We start from the raw sequence: 20,255 nt of genomic DNA, 5'->3' as shown, positions 1-20,255 counted from the left end.
CAACATTGCACTGATCCCTTTCACCCTTGCATTTGTTGATGTTAATGGTCAGTTTAAAATGAGTTCAAGTGTGATTCCTTCTGTTACCAGATTTAATGTATACAACACATTTAGGAATTTCTCATGTACCTCTCAACTTCCTGATAAAATACTAATGTCTTTAGAGAAAAGGAGAAAGTGAACATAAAAAATTAGAAACAGCAGGAAAATCTCTGTAATATTAAAAGTGGTGTTTAAAATGTGATAGCATTTTCACAGTGTGAATAGTGCTCAGAGTGGTTAAGGCAAACATCTTGGGCCATCTCTGTTGAGCACAGTTTATGGTATTGGCCTCAAAGGAATAAAAGTACTCCAGTGCTCAGTGAGGGAATTCTAGTCTAACATATCCATTGACCTGCAGTTGAACCTACCACTTGCTGTTTTCCTCTTATAATCTAAATCTGGAAATGTGCTGTCTAGTCAGTAGTGTACTACCAAATAATTCAGCAAAATGCTCTAGATGCCATAAAAGCGTGCCTGTGCTTGCACTATGTTAGAAAACTAACTTGTAAAATATAGCCCAAGTGCTGCTCGAAGACTGTATTTCAGACAGCCCATGTGCTTCTGCTGAGGCACCTTTGTAATGCAGCCAGGCAACAGCTGTGTGCATTGCAGACATTGTGGGTGTGTGTCTGTCTGTGAGCTCAACAGCTGTCCCTGCCACTGCTCTGAGTTATTGTCCCGTACTGAGCATATTCTTCAGGACAGGAGTCCAAAAAGCACCACATTTTGTTCAGCACAAGTAGACAAGAGCACATTTCAACACACTCTTTAAAAAAAGTCATTATTATTTAAACACTCTCTCTTGAACTGAGTTTTATAAGGCACATACACTTTCACCAACTGTCCTTAAAGTGGAGAGTCTAGATATAAGAACAAATGTAATGTTCACATCAGAGTAACTTGATAGAATACCACAGCCAGCTTTTTGAAAAATGACTGTAGAAACCAACTATTTGTGGGAATATTTGTGTTAAAAAAATACCAGGCAGTCAATTGCTTTTCTGGAGCTTTGCCCTGCCCCCCTCCCCACTCCAGACTTCAATCTTGGTTGTATTTTATCCTCTTTTTTTTTGGTGTTACTTTTTAGAAAATTCTATATGTTGATGTAATTTCCATTAAGGCTACCTGTATTTATGCCTTCTGCATTTGTAAATTACAGTATTAATCCTTCCATAAACTTTCCTGCAACTCAAACAAGTACCCTTGGAATTTTATTACAAAATTTTAGGGCTATCAGTTAATAGCTGTTAACATGCACAATTAATCCAAGAACCAATTAACACTTTAATTTTTTTAACACGTTAATCATACACATGTTTTGGAGCCTGCACCCGGGCTCCTCTTCACCACCATCACCGCCTCCTCTGGGCCTCCCAACAGGGCAGCAGTGGCAGTGCAGAAGAGTCACAGGGCAGTGCGGACTGTGGGCTGCTGCATCAGGAAGGGCTGGAGAGTACACAGATGAACACATACACACTAGAGGTGCACTGATATATGGGTGCCATATTGGGATGCCATGTGTAGGCACGCAGCTGCAGTTTGCACACAGCCAGGAATGTAGCCCGGTGGCACGTAGAGCAGCCCCCATAAGTCTGAGGAGGGAAAGGGATAGGGGAAGAAAGAAGGGACAGGGGGGTCAACTGAGGCCCCCACAGTGAGGGAGGGAGTGGGGCAGGAGCAGGAGTGAATGGGTCCCCAGGGCCAGGGCCAGAGTCAGGGAAGGTGGTGGGATGGAGCCATGGGAGGGGGGCAGCTCCCCACTGCTGCATGCATACCCATGGGAGGCATGTGCCCCCTGGATTTGTGCATGAGGCATTGTGGGCTGGGGCTCTGCCCCCTGCTGCCTCTGCCCTGGGAGCCGTGCAATGCCATGTTGTGCTTCCCGCTGCCAGGCAGGCAGAGGGAGCGACACAGCACAGACAGCACGTGGCTCCCGTAGCAAAGGCAGCAGGGCACAGGGCCCCAGATCACAGCGGGTAGCCTGCCTCTGCCCCACAGACAAATCCTGGGGGTACATGCCCCCCCATGCCTCACCCAGAGGTGTGCGCAGTGGTGGGGAGACACCACCCACCCATGACCCTGGATGATCCTCCTGCAGCTCCATCCCATGACCCACCCCGGCCCCAGGTTCCCATTCACCCCAACCTCTGTCTCTGTCCCTGCCCAACTCCCTCCCTCACTGGGGAGGGGCCTCAATCTGCCCAGGCTGCATTCCTTTAGGGTTACCATATTTCCAGTTTCAAAAAAGAAGACACCTGTTGGGGCAGGGGGGAGTAATATGATTATGGAGGGGCAGTGATATGCCTGTGCCTTACCCCTACCTCTCACTCCCAAGCCACATCCCCCCCAGCCCTCCTGCCGCCCCTCACTCCTGACCCCCAGTACCCTGCATCCTGCCGGGGCGTGCAGGGGTCCCCCCCTCAGGGCTCCTCACCCCCCCTGAGGGGACTCCCCTCCCCAGGCTCCAAACCCCACACATACACTCACAGCCCCCGACACCTTCACAAATTCTCTCCACACACACACACACACACACACACACACACACCCCCACCAACCATACATAGTACCTGCATAATTTTGCATAATTTTGAGTTTTTCTGCACATAATTTTGAGGTTTTTAGTTGTGTGATTAAAATTGCAATTAATCACAACTACTTTTCTTAATCACACAACTAATTGCAATCTTTTTTTTTTTAATTATTTGACAGCCCTACAAAATTTCAAACAGACAGCTCTTAACTTTTAGTTTTGCTAACTGCCATGTTTGAGGGAACTTTTAGGTAAATTCATGAATATGTCCATTCCTTGTTACATTGGTTCTGGAGCAGATCCATTCCAAATAATAAGAAAATAGGCTACTGTGCCATACCTTATTTTATTGTGGTTTAGAAGCAGCCACTCTCACTGAGGTTCAGAATGTACCCTCTCCCTTCTCCTGTAATGAAGAAACTGCTGCACCAACCCCTAGTGGGCACACCAGTGGCGAGGTATTAGTGAATGTTTGTTCTTTTAAATTGACTGAGCACGGGCAGAAAAAGGCATTTTTCAAACTTTAAGAGCTTTTTCAGACTCTGCATTAACAGTTTGGGCTTGTCTATCCCACATCTGAAGTATGTCCCAAGACATGCCATGCTAAGTACACTCCATCCCATCTGATTCTATTGACAGGTTCCAGAACCATACGTTTGCCAGGAGTGCTGTTCTGAGTTTCTCCTCAGTCAGTACCTGCTCTTGAGTCCTGTCTCCTAGATAGAGAAATCCTTTGATGATTTTAAAATGGTTGCTTTTTTAAAGCAGTATCATGCCAAGTACAAAATTCTTGATGAGGAATACACATTTTGCTAAGCTTGAGGAAAAAGTTTAATCTTTTTAAAAAAAAGCAGAAAAGGCACACTTTGCTAGTGCAGTAAAGTATAGTAACATAGAACAGAGATAATTTGTATCTGGGTGGTTTGCAACCCACTTAATTCACAGCAGTTTGCCCACACATGGATGAACTGCTCAGCTGTTGAGTACAGCTTTTGCTTCAAAAGATGCTGCTTCTCGATTCTGCTGAAGCTCATCAGTGGTTCTCCACAGCTGATCAGAGAAATGCTGTGACCCTCTGAAATCAAGCCACAGCAAACAGATGGAGTACCTCAGTGATCCCATACAGCTGTTTGCTGTGGTGCTCCATATTCTCCCAGTTACTTCGCAAAACCTCATATTCACAAACAGGTTAGGAACCTAACTCTGAAAAGTATGTAGATTCCACTATACAGCATTTTCCTCCCCCATTTCCCCATGCTCATGTCTTAGCCCCTTCTCTATATCTGTGACAGGCTCCATCTGCAATTTGACTCTTATGCTTCTGGTGGGCAGACAGGGTAGCAACCTTTGGCACAAGATATGATCAAAGGGGTGACCTCAAGCCACTGGTCCAGACAGTCCCTGTTTTGCAGGGGTATTCAAAATCTGAATCATGGATCCAGGTTTTGCCAGCAACCTCTGTAGGCGCCCAACCAGAGACCTGAGCATCCATTCTATACATAAAAATATACTACATAATAGGAAGAACTTACTCATCCAATCTTGAGAGAAAAATATTATTCACCATGAAGTATTGAGCTATAGAACTAGAGTGAAGGTTTAGAGTGCTTCCAAGTCCAAGACATTAGCTCCAAACAAGACATTGTCACCCTGAGGACATGAAGCACCCATCTGGCCAACAGATTCAGACAGCCTGAGGCCTGTGGGCAATCTAATCCCCTTGCACATTCTTTCCTCAAATTGGCCCCTGCTGGGAAAACAATGGGAACTGAGAACTCTGAACAGCTTGCAAGATCAGGCCCTTCTAAGATTTTAATGCAATAATTCACCTGGATATAAAAGGTGTCTGACAGAAGGAATAGTGGATCTGGAAAAAGAGTAACTAAAATGCACATGAATTAGTAATTCTGCACTTTATACCTCTCCATGGGCATGAGCTCTCACTCTAATGTTCTGTATATCCCAAACATCAGAATGAGGGCAAAACTTGCAAGAAACATCAACATAATAACAATAAGAGCAGCAGTCATGAATTTTTCACCATATTAAAGTGCATGCAGACCACCTAATATAACATTTTTGAGAAAATTTAATGTTCACTTACAGAAGTAAACTACGCTTCAGACCTACTTCACTACTCTGTGTCAGCCACCACATCCCCTATTGAAATCATTTCCTGCTTTATTTTTTAAAATGCTGCTATAATAAACTACAGCATGGGGCGGGGGTGGGGGTGAAAGTCTGTCTGCCTAGCTCTATACCCAGTTGAGATTATAGGACTCAGTTCCCTGGCAAACTGGCTGTAAAAGAGTTGTGGCAGAGAAAATTTAGCAGAACAGGAAGGAAGAGGGCCTCTATCCATCACATCTCCTCTTGCTAATTAAGAAACAGTGTTGACAGGTTGCAGGGAGAGTGGCCCATCCACTGATAGAGTCAGGTAGCTGCAATGAAAAGCCTTGTAAAGCATGTGGAATTAAAGCAGGGAAAACTGTGAGAAATCAGCAGGCCATGGTCTGAGCCTCCAAAGGCCCATGTAATGGGACAGAGTTATGGTATACAAATTAAACTGCATAAAAAACAATTTGCAAGAAAGTTCTACTAAAAAGGATCACACCCTACAAAGCTGTTCCTTGTAAGAACATAATTGCAAAAGTCATAAAAGAACAATTTAAATCAAAGATCATACCAAACGGTGCAGTGAGATGGTTCATTTGTTCTATTTTTCCCAGGTTCTAATTTTCCTTAAGTCAAGATGAGTCTATAGTTTCATTATCATCCTCAGTGGACATTTCTCTATACTACAAAATATGAAATTAGCAGCACATTTTTGCTCAGGTAAAGCTCAGGGCTCCAAGACAAGACTAAAATGAATGATAAGTCAGCTTCTAGAAATTGCTTCATGTGTTTTAAAGAAAACTATTCAGTTTCATTTGGGACACTGTATAGCCCAGTAAACACACTTCTCATAGTGTGTTGACAGTGTGCCAGTTTCACATTAGTATATGCAAAAAGTGAACTTTGTGTTTTAATGTGATACTTGTTAGGTTTTTTTGTAATATAGTGTTTCTAAAACTTAGTTTTTGGGCTTATTATTTAAAAATAGTCCTTCTATGTCCCAAAAAACTGCAAAATGTGTGAGTATGAAATGAATTAAGTTTCTTGTTTTCAAAAATAAAATGAAAAGTCTTAAATTTGATTGTGTTTCACCCACCCTGTTGCTTTTCTGAACACTCATTTCACTGCACTTTTAAAAGTAGTGACTGCAGCCATGGAGTGGCTACTACTCAATTCCCCTGCCTACCAGCAAGACTTTTATGTGGGAGGCTCCCTATGTGCAACAGGGAGCCTCCCTATTTGCGTCAATATGAACTTGCCAAGTATATAAGATCAACATTTCTCAGCATGGAGAATCTGAGTACAGATGCTCTTACTTAAGGCTCTCTTTTCCTAAGCTGAGGTACATGTGCAATCATTTTAGTTCAATAGGCTTCCATAGGTCACTGAAAAAAACCTGGCAGAAATTAAATTTATTTTTCAGTTTGAGAAAGTTAATACTCCAATACTGCAAGGTGCACTTGTAAGTCACTACGGGTATGGGCAGACCTTACATTTGGAGTTAAGTTGATCTAAGTGCCAATCTTAACAGACATGTGGGGAAGTTAGATTGGACAAAAATGGCCAGCATTATCTAATTTAGTTCACCTGAGGTGGTGGAAACTATGTTAGACTGGGAACAGTTTAGCCCGATATAATGAATGTGTGTACATGTTCAGAGAGCAGCCCCTGGGCTGGGAAAGCCCAGCTAATTGACGCAGCTCCAGGGCTGCACTCTTCATAGACCCTAGGTAACCTGCCACGGGCCAGAGGGCCCGTGGCACAGGCGTTCCCTGGGGACAGTTATTAGCAGCACAAGGTGTGCCACTGCTAGATGTCCCTGGGGTACCAAATGTCTGCGCTCATCTGGACATGGCTTCTAAATCTATGAGTGCTCTGAGATCCCTTGCACTCCAGAACGAGTTAGCCCATCACCACCTCACACAAAGGACTCTATACTGTGTAGAATCAAGGATCTAAATTGCTGAGCGCAACAAATACTCTTGAGGGCTGCCACTATTTGACAGCTTGCCAGCTTTTAATTCTTCAGATATGCATTCCAAAAAAGAATAGACACATAAACACATCTTATTTAATTGCATACTGGATAACTCTCAGAAGTATGGATAACAAGCCTAAGAACAAATATAAGAGTTTGCATGTGTTGGCTTATTAACTGACAAAAATTTGATTTCTAGTTCTCAGAACTTAAAAAATGCAGCAGGAGTGTGCTAACTTAATTGAATGGCTTCAGCTATATGAAAGATAATATAATTTAGTGAAAAATCAGCTGTGGTGGTCCAGTATGTTTATTCAACATTCAGAAAAGACCACATAATCCACAAATATGACATATGTTTGGTGATCATATCTCACTGTAGTCTCCTATTTGCAGAACTGCAACCACAGTAATTGCAAAAAGGATAAAATCCATAATCACTAATAGTGGGTATCTGTATTCAGGAATGTATTCTGCTTAGAGGACCAAAGAAGAAGAAATCCTGATTTTATTGATAACTTGAATCAGAAAGTCTGATTTTCTTCCAAGCTTAGGTGCCCACACCGTGCAACACCAATTAATTGGATGCCATGGCAACACATTTAATTAGACATAAGTGGATACACAGCATTAAATACAAATGTACAAAGCTACAATATTAGCTTTTATTGTACCTTGCACACTAGATTAATGCAAATCTCTTGTAAGTTTGATTTACCACTAAGAACATGTTGCTGATCACCTTCATCCCTGCAGAAAGGGAATGAGTACCCAAAAAATACATAGTATAACTCAGGGGTTACATTTAAATCACAAATTACAATCCAAGCAAACCTGTTCTAGGTGTCTCTTCAAACATTACATCTGGTGTTTGAGACTGTAATTACCATTGAAGACTCTAAGATGTTGAGCACTTTCAACTTGCAGTTTAAGGCATTCAACAGCTTTGGTCAGCTGCTCTGAATTTATTCATTCACATTCATCTTGCCTTATTACATATGAAGTCTACCTTTGGTATATTTTTAATACTGGCTACATGTAAAATATGAATGTTATGAGAGATAGTAGGCTTCAGCTAGCAATAACATTTTCATGTAATTTGGAGGCCCCTAAATAGAAAATAAAACCCATAAAGTGTCTGATCATTTTAGGATAAAATAGTTCCAATTAAGTTCTCCATTGTGGATGCCACTATTATCTGTCTGGAGGTTATTTTCCATAAAAAAAGGGTTAACCATGCAGCAATTTACTGGTACATTTTAACTGCTATAGCTTTACACCAGTCTTTCTCACAAAAAGAGAGCTTATTATACATTTAAGGGAAGATTGAGAATGTGATATCTTCAGCAATAAAGAAGTGACAACTGGGAAGCACTGGGTATTCATCATTAGCCAGTTGCAAAACAGCTACATCTAAGCAAGTTTTGTGTTTCTCTCTGAATTGAAAGACTTGGTATATGTTTTGGTGACAAACTTGAAATCTCCTTCACTCAGATTAGCCTACCCAGCAACCTGTGTAGTGGCCTCATCTCTGCTTCAGGCAGATAAGAAAGAATATACAGTAACTTCATGGTCAAGACAAGTGTCCACTAAAAATCTTAACAGATGACCATTGAACAAACGGTGAAATGATTCTTCAGTTATTTATAACTCTTATAACTCTGTTATCTAACTACCTTTGCCACGCTGCCTTTTAAATTACAGAGCCATAAAGAATATTTGGGTTACTGGGAGAGATATGAACAGAAGGTACTATGAAAAATCTGGAAGGGAAAATGGGAGTGAAAAAAGAAAGGTAGAAAAAAAATAGAGAGGTAGTGGAAGACCTGTCTATTTGGTCTCTGCAAAAAACCACAAAAGTTTCTGTGATATGGAATCAGAGGAGGGAAAAGTGGGTGGCTTTGGAGGCATGATTAAAAATTAGATAAACTCGCCAACCAAATTCTCAGTCAGGCTTCACTTCTAACCACTGTAAAAAAGTTTAATGAACTAATCTAAATATAAACAATTGACAAACAGAAAATACTGTATGGTCTTACTAGCCTGTGTGTAAATTCTGAATTTGCTCTCTCATTTTAATAGTTAAAGGTGATACAACAGAACTCACAGGCCACGTCTACAAAAGCAGCGGACTGTGTGGTTGTTATTGTGCAGTCATTTAGTACTTGTATAAGCAAGTACTAAATGACTGCACTGTAACCGGTGTTACTGAACAGTACCGTCCCCACACCTTTTTTTATTTGACGCTACTGTGCAGTAGCAACGAGCTACTGAGTAGGAGGTCATTACTACTGCGCAGTAGTGTCACATCACAGTTAGTGCCCAGCAGTGCTACTGCACGGTGGCAACAAGCTACTGCACAGTAGCGTCTCATGTAGAATCACCCATTTTCTTCTATACAGAGAATCGAAGAAAATATCCAGTGCTCCTATGTGTGGAATATTTCCCCATGGTTCATGCAGAGAATCATGTTATCCTGTCCCTGTAAGACTAAGTACAGGCAGTCCTCGACTTATAACGTTTCAAGTTACAACGTTTCGCACTTACAACATTTATAAATTGACACCCTGTTTCAACTTTATGACGTCAGTTTCGACTTTACAACGCTTGATCCGATGCAACACCACACCAGCGAGCAAGTTCGCTGCATCGCTCACCTCCCTGGAGAACATCTGTCCAAACTTCCTTGGACACTTTCTTTAAGAAAGCAGGCAAGACTCCAGAAAAACTTGCAGCCAAGACTCCTGAAAAGACTCCAGCCAAGAACCCTTCAAAAAGCCCAACCAAGAGCCTTTCAAAAGCCCAGCAAAGTCACCTCAAAGAAGTCCTTCCAAATCAGTATGATTACTATTTAAAATATAAATACATTAATGTAGCTATATTACTCATCTATAATTGATTGGGTACAAAATTCTGGGGTATTTTTGGTGAAAATAGGGTATCAGGCCTTGGTTCAGGAACCAATCCCCCATTTATAACATTGTTTCTTATGAGAAAATTGGTTCTGAGTTACAACATTTTGACTTAAGATGCGGTTTTCAGGAGCTAATTGTGTCATAAATCTGAGGACTGCCTGTACAGACAGTCAAAAAGCCCAAGGCTGAATCAATTCAGTTTTTGCAGGTTAGTCTAAGCTATGGAAATAAACTGAGAAGCGAGTAAACAGACATTCACTTTTGATTCAGGAAATGCAGCCACATGCCTGCAGTGGCTCAGGCCAGAAGCTGGGGGGCACTAGAGCACACCTCCCAGCCTGCCAGCCACTGCCAAAGGGAAGGAACTAAAGTTCCAAGGCTTTTATCCCCTCCCTGCTCAAGCAGAGGGTGCAGGGCCAGGCCCCCTCCCAGGACTAACATGCTGGAGGGTGGGGATTTACATCCCCTCCCTGGCCCACACAGGACCCCAACCCAGGTCTGCCTGGGTGTGGGGGCAGTGCCTGCCTGGCCCCCACCCCCCCTGCTCCCCACTCAAAGGAAGGAGGGGTGGGGAAAAAGGTAGTGGCACTGAATTATTAAAAGCTTGAACAAGAACAGTCCTTTCTCTGAAGCCAGTATATATAGAACACAGCAATCTGCAACCTCAAGCACACAACAAAGAACCAAAAATCTTTGCCTAAGACAAGACATAGCCCAGTAAAACACAGTGAGAGCTCACACAGCTTAATCTAATTTATGGAATGTAACAAAGCAAAAAGACAAGAGAAAACCTTGCTTATGTAATCCTGAGGGCAGAGTGTCTCCTCACAGCCGGGTATTCAGAAAGTCCTTTGTGGGGAATCAGCAGATGGTCTTAAGTATTGAAGTGAAGATCCCACAGACCACATCTCTACTTGGGTTTTTACAGGTGCGCTTGCACCCCCTTCTCTCCCTTGGGTGCCTTGACATTAGTATGCTTGTCACCTGTAGCACCTTTGGCAAGACTCTCATGCATTCCGTGTCTTTTGCCTCTTCTTAGGTATTCCAGTCTCCCACCTTTTACAGGTTCTGCTTTATAATGTAAATGTAATTCTCTGCTTTCTCTGGTCACACCAGCCCAAGCAGTCTGGGACCTTCTCCTGTTCCCATAGCTCCATTTCCAGCACATACATGTGATGATTGTGCCTGGTCTTTGCCAACACCTCCCACCTCTCAGTCTGGTCCTGCAGGGCTTGGCCATATGCTCCCTCCAGCCCCAGTTCCCCAGCCTCTTCCCCCTCCCCTACAGCCTGGGGGAGCTGAGGGGGATTACGCCCCTCCCCCTTCCCTTATCAACTCCTTGCCTCAGTCTCTGCCACAAGTAGGAGGGGGTGGAGGCTGCTGGTCTCCTGCCGGCCCCCTGCCAAGCAGACCCTGACTGGGGTCCCATGCCCATGGGAGAGGGGGTTTAAACTCCCCTCCCTCCCTCCCTCCCTTCCGCATGAGCCTGCCTGCCCATTCCCCCTCCACTTCAGCAGGGAAAAGTCTGGCAGGGGTTGCCTGCCCCTCAGGCAGGGCCAAACCTGCTCTCTGGAGCACACAGCACAGCCCAGCTGAGGGCTACAAAGCATCCTGGGATGCTGGGGGACTGTGATTTAACTTGAACCAAGAAGGGGTCTCGGACAGACATTTTATAAACCAGTTTAAACTAAATCAGTTAAGTCTAATACTACGTTCAACCAGGTTTATCTTAAACCAGTTTCAGCCATTCTGAAACTGGTTTATGTTCACAGAACTTCTGTTCTGTTACAGGTTTAAACCAGTTTCTGATCACTTAAACTGGTTTATCTGTAACTTCTGTTCCTAGCCCAAAGGAAATTAAATTTCTTGAGAAAGTGACAAAATCATTCCTTATTGTATTTTCTCTTACACCATATGCGTAGAAAGTTAGGCACCAAAATCATTCCACACACAGAGGGCACGTCTACATGTGCTCCTACAGTGCCACTATTATGGCGCCTTTTGGAAGTACTAAATGATGGCACAGTAACAGCCTGTACTGCGCAGTCCACATGGCACATGGTTATTTTTAGCTGCTACATTACCCTATCAATGTACTATACCAAGGGAGCCCATTGTTACAGCAACGTAGCTGCAGTATCGTGCTTCTTGCCCACCAATCCTACATCGCCATAGAGCATTGCTATGGCAACATAGCGTCTCGTGTAGATGCACCCAGAGGATTTTAAATATTTGTAACTACCCATCTTGACAAAGTTTGGTAAATGAAAATTGCAAAAAAATTCATAGCTACCATCAATCTAAAAATAATGTGCTGTCAAGTATCTACCAATAGACCTGAAGGCCCTTCTGTCTCAGGCATATTTTCATTCACACTGTAATAATAACATGGGATTGTTGGCTCTTACTGTATGCTGTACAGGCCAGCTATATTTCTGTGGCCTTGCTGGAGTTTTCTGTTCCAAGATTTATTATAATAAAAATCAGGGAATTTTTTTGCTTTTAATATATTTAATATATTAAGCGTAAAAAGTATTTTTGAAATCTGTTACCTAAAGTTTTCTACCAGGTAATTTCTCAAGTCCAGGCATTACTTAACAGAAAGATTCTGCCACTTTCATTCATCTTGAGTAGTATTTACTCATGTAGGTAGACTCACTGATATCAAATGGAGTGTTCATATGGATAAATACTAGACCAAACTGAATAATGAAAACAGGTTTTGCAGTCGAGTTTGGCTAAAGTAGTTATTAAAGTAATACAGGTTGCTGGATTGTTGAAACTAATGCAATAGAAATAAAAAGGAAATAGGGCTGAAGAGGATTCCAAGAGATGTAGCAAACCAATTAGCTTGACAGGAATTGAACAACATGTCAACTAATAGGAAAGAGGTCGGTTTCTTTAGAAATAATACATGTAGCCATTTTGTTTATAGGGTACATGTTAGTGTTCTAGTAAGCTGAGTCATACATAAGGATTATGATACCATCCAGAAAAAATAACCTTCACTTTTGCTTTAAAAAATTGCAAGCATAATAGTCATTCATCAATTGAACATTTTTGTTAAAATACTATTATAAATAATGGTTTTCCACTCAAAAAATAATATTTTAGAGTGTTTTTACTTTCTTAGCAAGTTCAATTCAATGTTCCAAATCATTAACCTGCTCACTTTATCAGATAAAGAAAAAAAGAAATTATCAGTCCCTTTTTCATCTTTCAGAACAAATGTGCTTGCTTTGAAATTATGTATTTGTGAAAGAAACAGTTGTTGCCTGTTTAAACAAGCTTTTGGTATTGAAAAGGTTAACTAATTTGGTTTCACTGATAAGTTTATCTGTGATCAGAACTGAGTCATACAGAAAATACTCCTACATGATTTGACCTTTTACTTGTATTCCACACTGAGACAATATTATACTTAAAATGGATATCAATAAGAACTTTGTTTTTAAAAGTGCATTTAAAATAAATTACATTTAAATAACAGAAACTGTTTTCAATTACCCCTTTTAAAGGAAATCAACTAGAAAGCTATTTATGCTTTTTTATTTTCTTTATGTAAATTATACCCAGGAGTACTATGATAACAACACTATACAAACTATGCACTACCTTTTATATTTATTTCTTATCAAAATAAACTTTACAAATTAGATTTGTTTTTAGAGCACTTTATATCCAATAATGACAATGTTGTATTGGTCCCAGGGTAAAAACAATTACAGTAGAAGCTGAATCTTATTTTTATTAAGACTTAACGAAAATGGCTTGTGCAAATATACTGTATGTAGAAAATTAATTCCATAATTCCTTCTGATGAAGGGGTCCCTTAATTTTTTTTCCTCACACTATCAAGATCATTTAGAAATATCATTTTAGGGAAAAGCTCCAAGTTTTAGTATGAGCTACTCAGCAAAATGATCTGGTTGAACTTAAATACTGCTGAGCACTAGGATTTAATATTAGGGATTGGCCCTTCTACATGTTTTGATAACTTAATACTTTTTAAGAGAAAGCTTGTTTGTTACAGACGTTTTTGGGAGCCTAGTAATCTAAAAATAACAGTTAAACATCCAATAAGATATTTCTTCTTTTTTCTTACTTTTTCCATTTCATCTACCTTTAGTTGGTTTCCTCTATCCTAATGTTTGAGAGACCCTTTTTATTAGTGGCAGATTCCAGTATTCTGAAAGATTCACCATCAACCTCAGGAAGAGCCCATTTTCGATTCAACGGTACAGAAGTAGAGGGCTAAATAATCCCGAGTTGTTACTAAAAATGGTGATGTGGTGCTAGTAAATGATCAATGGGAAATCTCATTACTTTTTAAAGTTAATTTTATTTTGTGGTAGACTTGCCCTCTGGACTGCAGCAGAATTTCACTTCAGCAGTACTTCTAATCCTGGCCTATGGCCCTCAGTCTGGCAAATTCACTCTGCATAACATCTCTGGATGGGTGTTTGAAGTCAAAATGTAGAAAAAACAAAGAAAAATAAAGAAAACAGACTTTTCTCCATACATGTCCTCTAGCACTGTTGACATGCACTATCTTTTCTACTGCTGCTCTGTCTACAGGAGTTTTCCAGCTGAGGCCTTAGACCAGTGATTCCCAAACTTTTCTTAGCATAACTCCACTTATGGCCCCATTTCCTCAGCATGACCCCATTTTCTCAGTATGGCATCTCACTCCCAACACACAGTCCAACCCCATCTGCTGATATTGTGACCCCATTTGGGGTCACAATCCACAGTTTGGGAACCGCTACCTTAGACCAAACTTAGTCCAAGAGAAATACAAAATAAATTTCTGGCTTGCACTGAAAGATTAAAAGTATCTCTGACCTCTGATAAAGGTAACATAGAGGTTGGGGACCTAATTCTAATCTGAGTTCTATTCAACCAATTTTGCAGAGCAGCACAGTAAGAGCAGAACTGGCCTTGTCTTACACAAATGAACAACATGGACAAATAGATTTTTTTCACCAGAGGAGAAAACAAAAGTTGTAAAGGTTCTGTTTTACTTCTCTCCCTTTTGGATTTAGGATATATCTAATCTAACCATGACTTCAATGGGGCTCAGCACTTACACCTGCTATGGATTTAGATTTAAGGCTTTTAAGATGGAAAATAACCCTTGTGCAAAGGATCAGCATATATCCTATGCCTTACAAAACTCTACTTATTACAATGATTCAAATCATAAGACTTTGATGGCTCTAAATGTGAACCCCATTCAGATTTACATGGTGTTCATTTTCCACAAATAATCATACAACTCAATTTTCCTAGCACAAAGCCTCAAACTGAGTGAAATTCTCTCCTGCACAGCTCAAAGCCAATTTATTATAATTTCGATTCAAAATAAGTTTTGTGCAGTTCAGACTTTGAGTTGTCTTTCAGACATGCTTAAAATTTAAACTCAGCCTTTTCCCTGGTATTCTCTATTTACTAAGTACTGTTTCTTCACAGAACCTTAAATATACCTATCTACTTTACAATGAGTAATAATGTTTATATACTCAATGTTAGACTATCTTTAAGCTAATTTTATTTTGAGCATTTCTATGCAAAAGTTGAAAAAGTTTTAGAGTTCTTTCTAGAAGCTGAACTGATCTTCTGTGTTACTCTTTAAGTCTCTCCTCTCTGCTCACAAATTATTATTTCATAAATTTAGGAATTCCAGGTCCAGCCTATTTTAGATATAGGAAAAGGAAATGGATCAGCTGCCTGGCAAACTGGTATCAACTGATCATGGGAGATGTGAACTCTAAAGTCAAACATTCAGATCATTCAGCTACAGTTAACATCTGAGTGAGGTTAAAGCAGAGATGTGGATTATGCATCACATCATTTTAAATAGGAGTATTTAGGGTATTAGCATTAAGTAATACAATTCCCTCTAAAGTCAGTGAGAGCTGCCAGTGTTCAGCATCTCTGAAAATTAGGACCCCAAACCTTGAAGAAGCCTTGGATGACCTGCTGACGGTGAAGGATTGATTTAAGAAGTTTTGAGAAGGGATGGAATGTAATTTATAGTATTACAAGAGATTTTGGATCTGAGTTCAGAGATGGATATCTATATAGAAAATAGATTTAGGGTTCCAAACCAGAGTCTTCAACACCCGGCCCACAGGCCAGATCCGGCCTGGGGCCCTGGGCCATCCAGCTACAGGGCTGCCCATGAGTCCAGGAATTTGGTAGCAAGGGAGCTATGGCACTGTTCCCCTGCTGCCAAATTTCCAGACCCATGGGGAGCACCAGGCCCTGGGGCACCTGATCCCAGCTGGGATGGACAGGAGTAGAACTGGGCCTGAGGGCCCAATCCTGGCAGGTAGGGGGCTGGAAGGAAGTGGTACCAGACCCCATGGTCCAATCCTGTGTGAGGTGCCAGGAGGGGGCAGCACCAGCCCCTTAAGATACAATCCCAGTACACTGGGGCAGGACAGGGGGTACCAGGCCCCCAGGGATCAATCCCAGTGGGAAGGGGTTGCACTGGGCCCTTGGGGACCAATCCTGGAATGCAGGAGTGGGAAAAGAACAGTGTCAGGCCTCCAGGACTCAATCCCAGAATGCTGAGATGGAAAAGAGTAGTGCTGGGCCTCAGGGCCCGCTCCTTGAACTCTGGGCTCAATCCAGCCTAAGGACCAGCCCTGCCCCACTTATCTGGCCCACAAGGTCAAAAGACTGGGCACCACTGTTCTAAATCAAGAACTGTTATTTTATAGTTAAGAGGGAACTGAATGTGGTTAGTCTGGGATAGAGATAATTTCATCTCCTGACAGATGTCTAGAGCTTGCATTCACAGACAGATCTTACTCTGACTGTGGTTAAATAAGAAAAGAAAGTGATGTTTCAAAGCTACAGAATTCATCTTTTCTTCCGGCAGTGAAACCTGCTCATCTTTTGATGACTTCAATTTATGCAGTTGAAAAGCAAATTTACAAAAAGGGGGGTTATCAACAGATATGAGTAAAACTGTTGTTTCCATTTGCAGTTTTTGCATTCTCTCTTAATTTTCATTTCATGTAGATATGCAGCTCATGAGTTTTGCTTTGAGTTTTAGGTTTAAAGAAAGCAAAACTGAACCTAAACCACTGAATTGTGTCTGTTTTCAGGTTGAAACTAGCTATGACCCACTAAGTTTCAGAAGGCCCAAGCGCAGAGTGGTTTTTGGAGTGAGGGTTTCAGTTCAGCCCACTTTAAAGATGTCCAGCTGCCAACACTGGAGCCAAAGCCAAACTCTTGTAAAATAAAGAGGTGCAGAAATCTGGCTTTTCTGTTTCAGAATCTCTCTAGCTGAAGCTATGTGAAAACACTGAATTTTGTACAAGATTTCCTAGGAATAATAGGTGATATCTTCCAAACTTCAGCCCATGTTCATTGGGATGTCAGTATAACTGTACTCAAAAGTTAGCATAAACTTACTGAAGACTCAGCTCAAATTTTTAGTAAAACTTGGCTCAGGTTTGCCCAAATATCCTTTTATTTTTTACAAAAATTTGAACAAATCCTGCTATCCATAAATTCTGTAAACCAGTACTAGCATATTTTTATACTTATCTTAACTCTATTAGATCTACATAATGAAATGTAAAGAAGTCAAAACTGAGGTAATTTGGGGCCTGCTTATACTGCTTCCCTGATGCTTTAGAGATGTTTACTTACTCCCACTCGGCATGCACTAATACAAAGAGGAGACAGTGAAGCCGTACTCTGAGTGCTCTCCCTCCCTTCAGAATGCTTTTCCTCTACCTCCCACCCCACCGGAGGACTGTGTCCTGTGCCCTTAGGGTGGCTTCTCTATTTCATTTCTTGAATTGTTGTGCATTGAGTGTGAATGGGAAGATAGGATGTGCTTCTTGGCAGTGCTCCCAGGAGCATCATGGAAGTGGTAGAGACATGCCTCTGCACACCAAAAAAAAAAAGATGATGTAAAAACATGTAAGTTAAGTTCAAATAGTGGAGTCCTTTCTTCATCTTATACCTTCTGACTTCCCCTAGTTAATTGCTGTCCTTGCTACACTTACCACTTCTGGCCCTCAAAAACAGGTAAGTTACACCAACTTAGATTTGGTAGGCCAAATTAAGAGTTGATGTATACAATGGGGCCCTAACACATTGGCAAGTGAATGTGAATCCAAGAAGTCTAAGCAAATAAATATAATTATACCCTGAAAGAGTAGAAAGTGTAATTCCCATCATCTTATAATCCCTTCAGTTAACAATAATTGATTTAATTTAGTTTCTGAATTTAGCCTAAGAAGACAGTCTATATCTTAACAGTTTTTCTCCCAGCTACACCATGAACACCTGTGGCATTACATAATTACTCCTTTCAAGAACATAATTTGATGGCAGTTTGGGGTGCTTCTTTAAAATTTTAGTTTTTTTATGATCCTGGTCAAACCTTTTATACTACTTGGAAAATGCAAATAATTCTGCAGTAAATGTCATCACAAAATATCCTGCAAACCAGCATTTAGAATCAAGGCTGACAACCAGTTTCTGAGTGTGAAAGTTCATATAATTATTGTTCTGGTGTAGAAACTGTTCTGGAGTTTATATAGTACATAAACTGTACCCAGAAACTGAAAAAATCTGGGAATCAGGTATCTATTAATAAGCAAATTAGAAATCAGTTATTAAAATGTATTTATCTATTATAAATAAATAAATAACAGCTGCCCTGCCATTAACCTAGTGAAGGGCCTTCTCACTAGGTTAAATCATGCCACTTCTCAATCTTAACTTTACTGTCAGTAAAATGGGGATACTGGTAGATATCTCACAGGATGTTATGATTTTTTAACTAATGTTTGTATAGGGCTTTGGAGATAAAAAGTGCTATAAAAGTGTTAGTATTAATATATACAACTTTGTATTTGTACACTTATTTTAAAGTATGTATATACCTATATTCCATGCGAAAAAGTAGGTTAAGAGACCATTATGGCTGCAAAGTTAAGTACTCAAAAGTCAGGAAATGACAAATTTAAGATTACACACACAAGCATAACTTTGTCTCCTTCTGCATTATGATGCAGTCTTCAGTTACATGATTACATATGATTATTTCTGTACAACCTGACCTCACTGAATGAAGAGGGTGGCTCATGCCATTCATGAGGATTAAGATGCAACATTCATATTAAATTATCAAAACAGAAATGAAGCAGATCACTGTGCACAGCACACTTGCTCTTTTTAATATATTGTATGTTATTTCTTTTTTATTACAATTTTAACACTGTAAAATTAAAATTAAATATGAATGCATGTCAGGTCTCCTTGCAGCCATATATGCTGCCTTTTCTCAAACAAAATTTCCATCTGGTTTGAGTGGGAGATTTGTCAGAGTTTCATATTGTAAAGAATGAATTTTATCATTATAAGTAAGTCCTATGCCACTGTAGTGAATAGTTTCTATCTTTATACAGTAGAATTGATTAAAATGGCTGAGAAGGCAGACCTGGTTATATTAGTCAATAACAGGATAATATGATACATCAGTATGATGTAGACATAAAAAAGGCAAGTGCTATCCTGGGATGCATCAGTTGAGGTACTTTCAGAAAATAAAGAAAAGCATTTGTGCTATTTTACACGGTACCTGGTAGGACCTCCTCAGGATCACTTGTGTACGGTTCTGGTCACCCATATTCCAGAAAGGTGAATGAAAAGTAAAAGAGGTGCAAAGAAAGGCACCTACAATCATCAGGGTCATGGGCAGATCCAGGATTTTGTAAACACGGGGTGTGGGATCAGCAACTGGCACTGCAGGTGTGGCTGTAACACCACTCCCAATTTCCCATCCCTTCTTCAGCCAGGATGTGCAAACCATACCACAGGAGCAGCAGCTTGGGACTTTTTTTTTTAAGTCCCTAAATCAATAAAGAATCTTCCCCACCCCCACTCTTGGCATCTCCTCCCTTTCCCTCCATGGTCAGAGGCATGTCCCCTCCTTTCCCAATCCCCACCTCTCCTCTGCCTACCACTGCCACTGTGTCTTAGCTAATGTGCATTAAATCTAGTACCCACATTGTGAGGTACTAAGAAAATGTGCATTAGCCTGGCTTAATGTGCATTAACTAAAGAGCATGGGCACTTTTACATGTGCTCTGGGGGTGGGGTGGCAATGCTTTAATCAAAGTGGCTCCAAGAGCTTCTTTAATTAAAGTGCCACAGCATCTCATGTATCAGTGTCCCAACACCTCAAAATGGCAGTGGGGGCACTTGAACTAAAGCTTGTTTGATGAGCTTTAGTTCAAGTGCCCCACCACCACCTTTTGAAGTGTGGGAAAGCTAATTAATGAGACATGGGAAGCTGCTGGAGCACAGTAATTATGATGCTCCAGCAGTCTCGATTAATCTTTGTGATGGAAATTAATTAAGTCTGATTGATTAATCAAGTCTGCTCCAACATGCTGTAATTACAACGTCAGACCATCCTCTGTGCTTGCGTATAGGCACCCCACAGTTTTTAAGAGACACTTAATGCTCATTAGCCTATTTTAATGTGAATTAACTAAATGGCACATTTTTTAGTGACACTTTAATGCACATTATAATAGGCTAATGCGCATTAAAGCACATGTGTAGATGCGCCCACTGTCCTTGCTGTCTCTAACTGTTCTGGGGGTGGGGGGAGCTCCAGAGCTGCCCTGGCCTC

The 20,255-nt window shown here is 40.8% G+C and overlaps 1 long non-coding RNA gene across 4 annotated transcripts in view; it reads right to left on the bottom strand.

Moving 5' to 3' along the window:
• LOC102385361 overlaps positions 1-20,255 on the bottom strand; it is a 192,774-nt gene that overhangs the window by 20,794 nt on the left and 151,725 nt on the right. The gene's annotated exons all lie outside the window — the stretch shown is intronic.

The sequence above is a fragment of the Alligator sinensis genome, unplaced genomic scaffold (assembly GCF_000455745.1).
Source record: "Alligator sinensis unplaced genomic scaffold, ASM45574v1 scaffold324_1, whole genome shotgun sequence".
In the NCBI taxonomy this organism is placed as follows: Eukaryota; Metazoa; Chordata; order Crocodylia; family Alligatoridae; genus Alligator; species Alligator sinensis.
Note: the sequence above shows the minus strand (reverse complement) of the source record. Positions and strands in the feature narration are given on the sequence as shown.